A 10,187-nucleotide genomic window follows, 5' to 3' on the forward strand; every position below is an offset into this window, starting at 1 on the left:
ATGAATTTTTGGATTGCTTCCTCTATTTCATTAAAAAATGGTGGTGGGATATTAATGGGTATTGCATTGAATTTCAGCCCCACTTTTGGGTATTTATCCAAAAGACCACAAACAAAATCACAGTAATGCCACCAGCATAACAATATTCATCGCAGCACAATTTGTCATAGCTAGAATCTGGAACCAACCCAGATGCCCCTCAGTAGATAAATGGATCAGGAAAATGTGGTACATATACACAATGGAATTTTATGCCTCTATCAGAAAGAATGACATTGTCCCATTTGTAAGGAAATGGAAGGACTTGGAAAAATTATACTAAGTGAAGTGAGCCAGACCCAAAGAAACATGGACTCTATGGTCTCCCCTATTGAAAATAATTAGTACAGGTTTAGGCAAGTCATAGCAGAGCATCACAAGAGCCCAATAGATATACCCTTATGAACACATAAGATGAAGCTAAGTGAAATGAACTCCATGTTATGGAAACGATTGTTATATCACAGTTGTAACTACTTTCAACTCCCATGTGTATCTGTAGCTTCTATTATTGATGATGTTCTTGTATCACCTTCCTGTGGTTTTACCTACACTATTTCTGTAATCTTATCTGAGTATTTTGGAAACCATGTATACTGGTATTAGAAGTAGGAAATTGAAAGGGAATACCAAAATTGAGAGACACAGGGTAAAAAAAGACAAACAACTACAAAAGCAATACTTGCAAAACTGTTTGGTGAAAGTGAACTGAACACCTCAGGGGGGGAAAGGGAAAGGGGGAGGAGGGAGGGAGTTATGAGGGACAGGGTAACAAACAGTACAAGAAATGTATCCAATGCCTAACATATGAAACTGTAATCTCTCTGTATATCAGTTTGATAATAAAAATTTGAAAAAAAGATAGATAACTTGGACAATAATAATCCTTACCATGCTTATATTTGACCCTTCTAGTAGGTTCTGACTGTTCCATTTCACTTCCCTTGGCATCAGGACCCTGTTTATAACTGGTGCCCCACTCACCTGTTTGATCTTTCTGTTTCCTCCTGCCTCCATTGGGTTTCCAATACACCATATCCTCGTGACTCACAAATCTGTATTTTCAAACTCAGTTTCTTCCTCAAGGTCTACATGCACTGGAACGGTGAACCTTGAGTAGATCCCCAGGGATATACAGCAGGTTTTGTCTTCTTTCTCTTTATAGTCTCCCTTTTCACCTTCAAGAAATAGCACCATCTTTTACTAAGCAACCTGAGTCCAATAATGGATTGATCATGCCATCTAAGAAAATTCTTTGGTATCTTCTTGTTCATATGTAATTAACATGAAATCATATGCTCTTTGGATCTTTGATCTATCCTGTACTAAGATTCTCTTAACCAGGAGGTGAGAAAATATGAGAACCTGAAATCAGGCAGTGGCAAGTCACAATGTCTAAAACTCTACCATCTCCTTTCCTCCCCTCTGTACTCCAGGTGCCATCTCCTATGTCCCCCGTGGGATGGTTTATTGCCTTCTGTTTTATGTTCCCTCCAGCTCTTTGTAAAACATGCATCCCTGCCTTCTCATTTACATATTTGTCTCTCTATTTTAGATTATAATCATCTTCAGTAAAGAGATGAGATTGTATTCTCCCCTCTATGTATCTCAAATGGCACAAGACATTTTCTACTTGGTAATTAAGTGAATGCAAAAAAAAATTAAAGAGTCTTTAATGGAGGAATACAGACTAAAATATGAAAAACATGTATAATGTATAATCGGTGATACAATAAGCATGGGATCTATTTGATAATATTTTCTAGACATTCTGTTCATGTCATAAATACTGCATATATCAGTCATTATACCTATTCAACCAGAATTACCACCCACACAATTGAGGAACCAACACCAAGTCAAAAATAAAACACGTAGCCAAACTCTGGTAATCCTAGCTACTCAGGAGGCTGAGATCTGGGATCGTGGTTCAAATCTAGTAGGGGCAGAAAAGTCTGGGTGAGACTGTTAACTTCAATTAACCACTCAAAAACCACAAGTGGCACTGTGGCTCAAAGTGATCGAGTGCTAGCCTTGAGCAACAGAGCTCAGGGACAATACCCATGCTCTGAGTTCAAGCTCCACAACCAATATCAATAGCAACAACAAAAGCAAATAGATACTCAGAAAAAAATTGCTCCTTGAAAACAAATGATCACTTGTTTTAACAAAATATAGGTAGGCACCTGTGGATCATGTTTGTAATCCTAGCTACTCCAGAGCCTGAGATCTGAGGATCACAGTTTGAAGTCAGCCTGGGAAGGAAATTCCATGAGACTCTTATCTTTAGTTAACCAACAGAAAGCCAGAAATGGTGCTGTGGTTCAAAGTGAAACAGTTCTAACCCTGAGCAAAAAAAGCTCAAGGACAGAGCCCAGGCCCCAAGTTCAAGCCCTATGACAAAAAAAAAAAAGAATAAGGACCATAATAACTGAAATTTTGCCCAAATTCAATCCCCTTGATGTTAATTCTCACTTCAGTGGATAGCTCTCCTTTTCAATTCATATGCTGACCAATAAAGTAAAGGTTATATGACATCTTCAAAAAATTCACCTTATTTAAAATTCATTTTAATATCAATTAAGCAAAGTATTTCAACGATATCATAAAGCTCAGAGTTCTTATGACTTTATCAATGTAAGAAATATTTACATTATCAAGTATAGCACCTAATCAACTTAACTAAACAATAATTAAAAGCCAAAAAACATAATCTGGCATAGTACTTGATGCTAGAGAAGATGGTTTAAGAATGCCTCACATGATTTCTTCTGCTTACTCAAAGAAAAGTCTAGACAGAATACAAATGTAACTGTCAGACTACCTTGAAAAGTAAGGAGAAGAAGGCAAGTTGGCTAAGCTGGTGCTAAGTTCCCTGGACTGTCTTAGTTTGGTTCCTATCTTAGCCCATTAAGGTTCTGTAATGACAGATGTGCTGGGTGCAAACTACGGGAATTTATTTCTCACAGGCACAAAATCTGGAGAGTCTAAATCAAGAAACCAGTGTATTCAATGTCTAGCATGGGGCAGGCCTTGTGCATGGCTGACAGCTTCCCCTTTTGCCTTCACAGTGATGGTCAAGTGATGAATGTGCCCCCTTGGTTGTATTTGGAAGGCACTTAAGCTATTCTTGAAGGCTCTGAAGACAGACAGATAAGAGGAAGCCCTGGAGAAAGAATTATTTTTATTAAATGTACTCTATTACAAGTGGAAATGTTGAAAACATTATCTGTACTTCTCTCCTCCTTCATCACATACCACAGTCATATCAACTCTGGGTAAAGCCTGATGATCATTACCATGTTCACCTACAGCATGGGGTTCTTATCCTTCCTTGCACTCCAGACACAGAGGATAGAAGATGATCCTCTATTCACTCACCATCTTTGCTCTTCACAGAAAGGGTCAACATCTAACAAAAGAAAAGAGATTGGCAGAATGGATACAAGACTGTGTTCCAGTGATATGTTCTTTACAAGAAAATGTCTTTACAGGTAAATTAAAGGGAAAAATAGAAGGAGGTATGCTTGGCGATATGAATCAAAAGAATGCTGGAGTGGCAAAACAAATATTTGACAAGTGTACTCTGTACCAGAGAATGCTAAAGATCCCTGCATAACTATAAAATGATTAATTCACCAAGAATGTAAAACAATGTAAACAGTTTTCAACATATGTGGGCACCAACAATAGATTTCAAAATATATAAAGAAAAGCCTACAAAGCAAACAAAATAAATATACAATTACAATTGGGAAGTTGAACATAAGCCCCTTAGTAATGAATAGAAATCACTAGATATAAAATCAACAAACACACAGAAGTTTTAAACAACCCTATCGCCCAAAGGGACCTAATGAATATTAATGGAACACATTATCCTTCAATACAAAATTACACATTCTTTTAAAATCTTTTAAAATTTTCATAACCATAGACTATAAAAAAAAAACTTCACAAACTTTCCACTAAGGAAATTCTACAAAAAAGTTCCCTAAACATAATGGGTCCAATTAGATATCAACATATTCCCCTCTCCCTCCCCCGCCCAATAAATTCTAGGGAAGTTTTCATTTACTTTTAAATTAGTCATCATCTTCTTAAATAATTCATGGTGGTTAACGAATTTTCATGTGAAATTAGAAGGAAATATGTTGAAGCTGGGTCTGATGCATCTTTTTAATATTAGAACTCAGGAGACTAAGGCAGGAGGATTGTGAGTACATTGAAGCAAGCCTCAATTACATAGTATATCAAGTTTCTCATTGCTGTGATTCATCACCTGACAGAACAGCTCAAAGGGAAGAATCACTCATTTTTTGGTTCAGTTCATGGTCACTTGTTCCCATATGTGTGGCATCAGTATCATGACAGGAGAGGTATGTTGCAAAGATTAACAAACTCGTGGTGGACAGGAAGTAGAAAGCAAGTCTGGGAATCAGTCATAATCTTCAGCCCCAGGCTCCAGAACCTACTTTTTCCAGCTAAACTCCATCACTTGAATTTCCAAGAAACTCCCAAAATAGCACCAGTAGCTTGGGACCAAGCATTTGACACATGAGCCTTTGTGGGGCATTTCATAATCAAATTATAACACATATCATTAGGAATTTGCTAATTAAAACAATGAGATACCACTACATACCTATTAAAATGGGGGAACTCCCCAAATTCTGGTAACACTGCAAGGGACATGAGGACAAACAGCACTGTAGTGTATGCTCAGGGAGTAACCACTTAGAAACAAAACACAAAACATACTCTTAACACCTTATCTAGAAATAGCACCCTCTGTTATTTAGCCAAATGCTTTGAAAATGTAAGTTCCTACAAAATTGGCATGTCTACTTAACTGAAGCTACCCATGATTGTTGAAATTTTATTTAGAAGATAGATGACAGATATATGGGTAGATAAAGAGATAATACAGACTATATATTTTACATATAATCTATGTATTATATTATCTATAGGTACATAAGTAGATTTACAGATTAAAGGAGAGATGAAAAGGCAAAGCACACACAAGTTTTAGGGCATGAGACTATTCAAAATAATACTATATTGGAGAATATATATCAATTAAAATGTAAATGTCAAAATAAATTAATATAGATCAAAATTTGTAGGACATAGCTGAAGAGGTTCCTAAAAATAAATGTATTTCTCTGAAATTCGTCATCTAACTTCCTATTCAAAGAAAAAGCAAAAAATAAAAATAAAAGAAGCTCAATTCAAGCAAAACAAAGAAACATTAAAGATAAGGAAAAACACCAATGAAATTGAAATTAGAAAAACAGAAAAAAATCAATGAAACCAAGAACTTCTCCTTTAAAAATGGCCAGTAAAGTAATAGGTGCCTAGAGTAGTAAACAAAGGAAAAATGAGAGAAAATGCAAATTTTCATCACAATTGGAAAATAGATGTCAGTATATACAATTCAGATACTAATAGAAAAATAGAGGAGTACAAAGGTAGCAAGCACTACATATCAAAATTCAACAAGATAGGGAAAGGAACTAATTTGTTGAAAGCCACAAACTATCAGCTCAATTTCACAGAAGGTTAGCTCAGACAGCAAATACATTCAGGACAAACATGGCTTAGAATATGTATTTATCTATCTAGGATCCACCATATTTTACATCTAGACTTTCATTAATATAAATATTATTTCTCAATATGTATATAAATATATATATACATATACATACTCACAGAGGCTTCCTCTCTTTTTAAAAGCATACATGTATATGTATATATTCATATAGACACATGTACATATATATCATCCATTTTTAGCTAAGTTTTGCAAGATTATTTGAGTAATTCATTCAGGTCAACAACAAAGACCCTATTTCCTTGATCATGAATTTAACTGATGTCTATTGTTCATCCCCTAAGCAAGCCAGAGCCTACATCACGTTTATTTGCAAATTTTAGGGTTTATGTGCCAACATACTACAAATTATTTTGTGTTCTTCTATAAATATTGGAAAAAATTATATTTCACCTAAAATTCTGTGAGAATTAACTTGTGACTGACTTTGTTTCATTGTTGGGCATTACTGTTATTAGTTGAAATTTTTCTGATCTAATGAAAGAAAATATTTTATTTTATAAAAGTATTTCTTTTATTAGTAGACATCTAGAAATGGTGTGGGGGGGTGTATTTTACTGAGAATTGAATTTAAGGTCTTGGGATTGTTAGACAGATGCTATATTGCTTGAGCCATTCTTCTAACCCCTAAGTTAATTTTCTTCTGTTCTTTTTACATTTGTATTTTTTTCTTTGACAGAGTTCTTATTTATATTTTTTGTAAGGAGATATGCTAAACTAATGCCAAAACATTGAGAACAAAACAAAAAGGCTAAGGACAAACAAATAATATTCACAATATATTTGACAGCAGGTAAAAGTCATTAATATGACTAATCAATCTATAAGAAAATAGTGCACAAATTAATTGGGAAAAAATGCTCAAGTGTATAGCTTGTTTTCAGAAAAAATAATTACAGTTCACAAGTGAATATACCCAAATATTTAACTGGAAAATATTACTATAATGGTTCCTCTCTCTCCCTCTCTTTCTCTTCTCTAGCTCCCTTATGATATCTATCTTTATTTCTCAGAGAAGTTCCTAAATTCATTTTTCTTTACCCTAGTAAAGAAAAATATTGATCTTAATACATTATACTTTTGTTTTACATTAAATCTTTATAATCTGTCTTGGATTTATTTTTCTGCAGCATATAAATTAGAGCGATTTATTTTTCAGTAACATAAATTAGAGTAAGGGAGTTAAAAATTACATGTTTAGAGCTTCTTCTTTTTTCTTATTTACAATGACCTTATTATTATTAGTGTGCTTTGCCATCAAACAGACAGTATGTAAATTAGATCAGGTGCATGGAACTCAATGCTCTTAGAATTTATTTTAACATCTGCACTGTAATCACAGACCTAAAGCACACCACTTAACTCTTATTTGTAAAAATTGGATAAAGCAGCACTCACTATAGTAATGAATTGAATCATTTGAGCCCGTTAATATTCACCATGTTTTTAAGTCAGTCGGGCTTAATAGCTTTAGTAAGATCTAGATCCTGGATATCTGGCTCCCATGGCCAGCTCAGTCACACATCTCAGCTGTGCAACTTTGGATAAATTATTTACCTTCTTGGGCCTCTATTTTTTAATCTGCTTTTATATATGACTGATATTAGTACTTTTTTCCATGGGCATGAGGAGCATTCATCTGCCAGGACCTCAAACATCTACCAAAGAAGCAAAACTTTTCATTTCACCAACACATTAGATAGAACAAAAACAGATCATTTCTTACCTTTAAAACTGTGTACCTATCCTTTTTCACCAAGATGGCGCCGAAAGTGAAGAAGGGAGCTCCGGCCCTTCCTAAAGCCGAAGCCAAGGAAAAGGCTTTGAAGGCCAAGAAGGCAGTGCTGAAAGGTGTCCACAGCCACAAAAAGAAGAAGATACGCTCTCTTGCCACTAGGCCTCCTATACGTGAGGCCCTGGGTTCGATTCCCCAGCACCACATATACAGAAAGCGGCCAGAAGTGGCGCCGTGGCTCAAGTGGCAGAGTGCTAGCCTTGAGCAAAAGGAAGCCAGGGACAGTGCTCAGGCCCTGAGTCCAAGGCCCAGGACTGGCCAAAAAAAAAGAAAAAATGTTTATGAGAGTTCTTAGTATTTTATTATGGTATGCATCTCTTCATATTTGTTTGTGCTTCTATTAATTATAAAGAAATATGTTTTCTTTTTTTTTTTCTTAACTCTCAATTAAGAAATATGTTTTCTTAAAAAAAAAAAGATAAGCACTTCACCCACCTTCCAGCAGCCCAAGACGCTACGGCTTCGGAGACAGCCCAAATACCCTAGGAAGAGTGCCCCGAGGAGAAACAAGCTTGATCACTATGCTATCCAAGTTCCCCCTGACCACTGAGTCAGCCATGAAGAATATAGAAGACAACACACTTGTGTTCATTGTGGATGTCAAGGCCAACAAGCATCAGATCAAAAAGGCTGTGAAGAAGCTCTATGACATTGATGTAGCTAAGGTCAATACCCTGATCAGACCTGATGAAGAGAAGAAAGCATATGTTCGACTGGCTCCTGATTATGATGCCTTAAATGTTGCCAACAAAATTGGAATCATCTAAACTGAGTCCAGCTGGCTAATTATAAATATACATTTTTCCACAAAAAAAAAAAAACTGTGTACCTATGGTTCAAACTTATAATACTAGCTATATGCAGGAGGCTGAGATCTGAAGATCAAGGTTGGAAGCCAGTATGGACAGAAATATCTGAGAGATTCTTATTTCTAATTAACCAACTGGTAGCTGGAAGTGGAAGTGTGGCTCAAGTAGTAGAGTACCAGCCTTGAGTGAAAAAGCTAAGGGAGAACACAAGACCCCGACTTTAAGACCCAACATCTAGCGCACGCGCACACACACGAACACCATCTTAAATTCACTGCCCATTGAACACCTGTTTATGTTAATTATGTATTAGTATGGTCTGCCTGATTTTCTATTGGCTTTTTTTCTTTCCCTTTGTTCTCTCACTTTTAGGTTGAGAGAAGATTGGGTTAAACACCAAGTTCTCATATCATTCTGGAACCGTATCGTGGAAATTCTCTTTCTAATCTCGGGATAAATTCCCTCTCTACACAGTTTTAAATAACCACCATTCCAAATCATTTTGGTAGCAATATGACCACTTTCCTTATGTGTCTAGGAATCCTCTGTCTTTGCTTATAGTTGCCGCAGCTGAAATGGTCTGTGCAGGAAGGGAGGGCAGCAGCAGCAGTGCTCAGAGGTGGCTGGGGCCACAGGCTTCCTTGCATCCACAAGAGCTCAGCTGGTCCCCCCTGCAGGGTGAGTTCAAGGCAACACAGAACAATGAACTACAACAGAAGCCGCAGTGTAAGGATTACCATCTCTGCTTAAAAATATTAACCTTTTCTATGACATATGTGTGGCAAATATTTTCCTAGTCTATTTTATTTTTAGATTATTATTCACAATAATTATTAGTATTTTTTGGTTCTATGGCTTGACATGAGGGTGCTGGTAATATCTTTTAGCTCTTTTTGTTTTGTTGTGGTTTTGCTCAAGGTTGGTACTCTATCACTTTCAGCGTTTTGTGGTTGATTAAAGATAAGAGTCTCAGGGACTTTCCTGTCTAGGCTGGCTTTGAACCATGATCCTCAGATCTCAGTCTTTTGAGTGAAGCTAGGATTACAAGGGTGGAACCAACAGCACCCAGCCAGGGTTTAGTTTTTCCTGTTATCTTTGCCATCCATTGAAAAACCCTATCTGCTCAAAAATGTTTATCCTGTTCTTTATGAATTTTTGGCTTCCTTCAAAGCCCAACCAAATCAAAATCATACAAATATTTTCCTACACTTTCTTGTAATAGTTTTTTTTTAATCACCCAAGTTCTCAATGTGATCAACACATTTTACCAGAAGCACAACATAACAAACTTGAAAGATCTGAAGCAGGGTTGATTTATTATGCACAATCGGCAGCTTTCTCACCAGCATTTTTATATCCCCGGTTCACTGGATTATTGGAATGTGTTTTTCCAGATGCTTCAAGGCCATGCTAGCCAAGAATCTAAAGCCTCCTACAGAATAACTGTTAGAATGGGGGGAAATATTTTAAATTATCAAATCAATGAACTAAATGTGGTGTGATATTAATGGGTTGGTATTTGTCCTTTTTCCTTTTGAATTAGGACTAAGGTTAATATGAACATTTTTCAGCCTTCCCAATATTAACCAAAATAGCTTTGTGTAACCTGGATTTGAGACCCCAGGGAAGAACATAATTTTTTACTCTTGTACACAGGGACTTAGTTAAGAAGACTGTCATACTGTTTGGAGATCTGAGTCCTGACACCTCTTATTGATGTACCATTAAGGAATGAATTGTGTTAGTCTTTAAGGATAATGTACTACAGTATTTAAAGGCCTTGAGTTTGGGATTTGCACTGTCTTGGTTCAAATCTCTCCTACATCGTTGAACAGGGTAATTTAATAATTGGGTAAAGCCCAACCTGATTTGCCTTTTCATCTATAAAATGAGTTAAATGCTAATATCTACCTCATAATTTGGG

At 36.1% G+C, this 10,187-nt stretch overlaps 2 pseudogenes; one reads left to right on the forward strand and one right to left on the reverse strand.

The window, feature by feature from the left end:
• Window positions 1–1,075, reverse strand: part of LOC125355752 — a 33,624-nt pseudogene extending 32,549 nt beyond the window's left edge.
• A 6,340-nt stretch (window positions 1,076–7,415) lies between these two features.
• LOC125354387 lies at window positions 7,416–8,265 on the forward strand (annotated as a pseudogene).
• Window positions 8,266–10,187: the final 1,922 nt, after the last annotated feature.

This window comes from Perognathus longimembris, chromosome 7 (assembly GCF_023159225.1).
Source record: "Perognathus longimembris pacificus isolate PPM17 chromosome 7, ASM2315922v1, whole genome shotgun sequence".
NCBI lineage: Eukaryota > Metazoa > Chordata > Mammalia > Rodentia > Heteromyidae > Perognathus > Perognathus longimembris.